The sequence below is a fragment of the Triticum urartu genome, chromosome 7A (assembly GCF_056163025.1).
Source record: "Triticum urartu cultivar PI428250 chromosome 7A, HENAU_Tu73, whole genome shotgun sequence".
In the NCBI taxonomy this organism is placed as follows: Eukaryota; Viridiplantae; Streptophyta; class Magnoliopsida; order Poales; family Poaceae; genus Triticum; species Triticum urartu.
This window is the reverse complement of record NC_141879.1, coordinates 575,122,124-575,126,885: the sequence shown is the minus strand read 5'-3', so window position 1 is coordinate 575,126,885 and position 4,762 is coordinate 575,122,124.

The window sequence follows — 4,762 nt, the reverse complement described above, 5'->3', positions numbered from 1 at the left end:
AGGATGGTAATATTAGAGTCATGCTAGTTGAGTAGTTGTGAATTTGAGAAATACTTGTGTTGAAGTTTGTGATTCCCGTAGCATGCACATATGGTGAACCGTTATGTGATGAAGTCGGAGCATGATTTACTTATTGGCTGTCTTCCTTATGAGTGGCGGTCGGGGACGAGCGGTGGTCTTTTCCTACCAATCTATCCCCCTAGGAGCATGCGCGTAGTACTTCGTTTCAATAACTAATAGATTTTTGCAATAAGTATGTGAGTTCTTTATGACTAATGTTGAGTCCATGGATTATACGCACTCCCACCCTTCCACCATTGCTAGCCTCTCTAATACCTTGCAACTTTCGCCGGTACCATAAACCCACCATATATCTTCCTCAAAACAGCCACCATACCTACCTATTATGGCATTTCCGTAGCCATTCCGAGATATATTTGAAGGAAATATGCCCTAGAGGCAATAATAAAGTTATTAGTTATTTCCTTATATCATGATAAATGTTTATTATTCATGCTAGAATTGTATTAACCGGAAACATAATACATGTGTGAATACATAGACAAACAGAGTGTCACTAGTATGCCTCTACTTGACTAGCTCGTTAATCAAAGATGGTTACGTTTCCTAACCATGAACAAAGAGTTGTTATTTGATTAACGAGGTCACATCATTAGTTTAATGATCTGATTGACATGACCCATTCCATTAGCTTAGCACCCGATCGTTTAGTATGTCGCTATTGCTTTTCTTCATGACTTATACATGTTCCTATGACTATGAGATTATGCAACTCCCGTTTGCCGGAGGAACACTTTGTGTGCTACCAAACGTCACAATGTAAATGGGTGATTATAAAGGAGCTCTACAGGTATCTCCAATGGTAGATGTTGGGTTGGCGTATTTTAAGATTAGGATTTGTCATTCCGATTGTTGGAGAGGTATCTCTGGGCCCTCTCGGTAATGCACATCACATAAGCCTTGCAAGCATTACAACTAATATGTTAGTTGTGAGATGATGTATTACGGAACGAGTAAAGAGACTTGCCGGTGACGAGATTGAGCTAGGTATTGGATACCGACGATCGAATCTCGGGCAAGTAACATACCGATGACAAAGGGAACAACGTATGTTGTTATGCAGTCTGACCGATAAAGATCTTCGTAGAATATGTAGGAGCCAATATGGGCATCCAGGTCCCGCTATTGGTTATTGACCGGAGACGTGTCTCGGTCATGTCTACATTGTTCTCGAACCCGTAGGGTCCGCACGCTTAAGGTTACAATGACAGTAATATTATGAGTTTATGCATTTTGATGTACCTAAGGTTGTTCGGAGTCCCGGATGTGATCACGAACATGACGAGGAGTCTCGAAATGGTCGAGACGTAAAGATTGATATATTGGAAGCCTATGTTTGGATATCGGAAGTGTTCCGGGTGAAATCGGGATTTTACCGGAGTACCGGGAGGTTACCGGAACCCCCCCGGGAGCTATATGGGCCTTAGTGGGCTTTAGTGGAAAGGAGAAAGGGGCAGCCCAAGGTGGCTGTGCGCCTCCCCCCTTCCCCTAGTCCTATTAGGACTAGGAGAGGTGGCCGGCCCCCTCTCTCTCTTTCCCCCCTTAAGGAATCCTATTCCAACTAGGATTGGGGGGGGGGGATCCTACTCCCAGAGGGAGTAGGACTCTCCTGGCGCGCCCTCCCTTGGCCGGCCAGCCTCCCCCCCTCTAGTCCTTTATATACTGAGGTAGAGGCACCCTAGAACACACAAGTTGATCCACGTGATCTATTCCTTAGCCGTGTGCGGTGCCCCCAGCCACCATATTCCTCGATAATACTGTAGCGGAGTTTAGGCGTAGCCCTGCTGCTGTAGTGCATCAAGATCGTCACCACGCCGTCGTGCTGACGGAACTCTTCCCCGACACTTTGCTGGATCGGAGTCCGGGGATCGTCATCGAGCTGAACGCTCGAACTCGGAGGTGCCGTAGTTTCGGTGCTTGATTGGTTGGATCGTGAAGACGTACGACTACTTCCTCTACGTTGCGTCAACGCTTCCGCAGTCGGTCTGCGTGGGTACGTAGACAACACTCTCCCCTCTCGTTGCTATGCATCACATGATCTTGCGTGTGCGTAGGAAATTTTTTGAAATTACTACGAAACCCAACAATATTGCCATGCAACTTTCCACCGTTCCGTTTATTATGACACGCTCCATCATTGTCATATTGCTTTGCATGATCATGTAGTTGACATCATATTTGTGGCAAAGCCACCGTTCATAATTCTTTCATACATGTCACTCATGAGTCATTGCACATCCCGGTACACCGCCAGAGGCATTCATATAGAGTCATATCTTGTTGTAAGTATCGAGTTGTAATTGTTGAGTTGTAAGTAAATAAAAGTGTGATGATCATCATTATTAGAGCATTGTCCCAGTGAGGAAAGGATGATGGAGATTATGATTCCCCCACAAGTCGGGATGAGACTCCGGACGAAAATAAATAAATAAAATAGGCCAAAGAAGCCCAAATAAAAAAAGAAGAGAAAAGAGGCCATAAAAAAGAGAAGGCCCAAATAAAAAATAAAAATAAAAATGAGAGAAAAAGAGAGAAGGGGCAATGCTACTATCCTTTTACCACACTTGTGCTTCAAAGTAGCACCATGATCTTCATGATAGAGTCTCCTATGTTGTCACTTTCATATACTAGTGGGAATCTTTCATTATAGAACTTAGCTTGTATATTCCAATGATGGGCTTCCTCAAAATGCCCTAGGTCTTCGTGAGCAAGCAAGTTGGATGCACACCCACTAGTTTCTTTTGTTGAGCTTTCATACACTTATAGCTCTAGTGCATCCGTTGCATGGCAATCCCTACTCACTCACATTGATATCTATTGATGGGCATCTCCATAGCACGTTGATACGCCTAGTTGATGTGAGACTATCTTCTCCTTTTTGTCTTCTCCACAACCACCATTCTATTCCACCTATAGTGCTATATCCATGGCTCACACTCATATATTGCGTGAAGATTGAAAAAGTTTGAGAACACCAAAAGTATGAAACAATTGCTTGGCTTGTCATCGGGGTTGTGCATGATTCAAATATTTTGTGTGGTGAAGATAGAGCATAGCCAGACTATATGATTTTGTAGGGATAGCTTTCTTTGGCCATGTTATTTTGAGAAGACATGATTGCTTTGTTAGTATGCTTGAAGTATTATTATTTTTATGTCAATATTAAACTTTTGTCTTGAATCTTATGGATCTGAATATTCTTGCCACAATAAAGAGAATTACATGGATAAATATGATAGGTAGCATTCCACATCAAAAATTCTGTTTTTATCATTTACCTACTCAAGGACGAGCATGAATTAAGCTTGGGGATGTTGATACGTCTCCAACGTATCTATAATTTTTGATTGTTCCATGCTATTATATTATCAACCTTGGATGTTTTATATGCATTTATATGCTATTTTATATGATTTTTGGGACTAACCTATTAACCTAGAGCCCAGTGCCAGTTTTTGTTTTTTCCTTGTTTTAGAGTATCGCAGAAAAAGAAAATCAAACGGAGTCCAATTGACCTGAAACTTCACGGAACTTATTTTTGGATCAGAAGAAGCCTAGAAGACTTGGAGTCCACATAAGGGAAGCTTCGAGGAGGCCACGAGGTAGGGGGCGCGCCCACCCCCCTGGGCGCGCCCTCCACCCTCGTGGGCCCCTCGTGGCCCCCCTGACGTACTTCTTCCGCCTATATATCTCCATATACCCTAAAACGATCGAGGAGCACAATAGATCGGGAGTTCCGCCACCAGAGGCCTCCGTAGCCACCAAAAGCCAATCTAGACCCGTTCCGGCACCCTGCCGGAGGGGGCAATCCCTCTCCGGTGGGCATCTTCATCATCCTGGTGCTCTCCATGATGAGGAGGGAGTAGTTCTCCCTCGGGTCTGAGGGTATGTACCAGTAGCTATGTGTTTGATCTCTCTCTCTCTCTCTCTCGTGTTCTTGAGGTGGTACGATCTTGATGTATCGCGAGCTTTGCTATCATATTTGGATCCTATGATGTTTCTTCCCCCCTTTTCTCTCTTGTAATGGATTGAGTTTCCCCTTTGAGGTTATGTTATCGGATTGAGTCTTTAAAGATTTGAGAACACTTGATGTATGTCTTGTCGTGCATATCTGTGGTGACAATGGGATACCACGTGATTCACTTGATGTATGTTTTGGTGATCAACTTGCAGGTTTCTCCCATGAACCTATGCATAGGGGTTGGCACACGTTTTCGTCGTGATTCTCCGGTAGGAACTTTGGGGCACTCTTTGAGGTTCTATGTGTTGGTTGAATAGATGAATCTGAGATTGTGTGATGCATATCGTATAATCATACCCACAGATACTTGAGGTGACATTGGAGTATCTAGGTGACATTAGGGTTTTGGTTGATTTGTGTCTTAAGGTGTTATTCTAGTACGAACTCTAGGGCTGTTTGTGACACCTATAGGAATATCCCAACGGATTGATTGGAAATAATAACTTTGAGGTGGTTTCGTACCCTACCATAATCTCTTCGTTTGTTCTCCTCTATTAGTGACTTTGGAGTGACTCTTTGTTGCATGTTGTGGGATAGTTATATGATCCAATTATGTTATTATTGTTGAGAGGACTTGCACTAGTGAAAGTATATACCCTAGGCCTTGTTTCAACGCATTGCAATACCGTTTGTGCTCACTTTTATAATTTGTTACCTTAC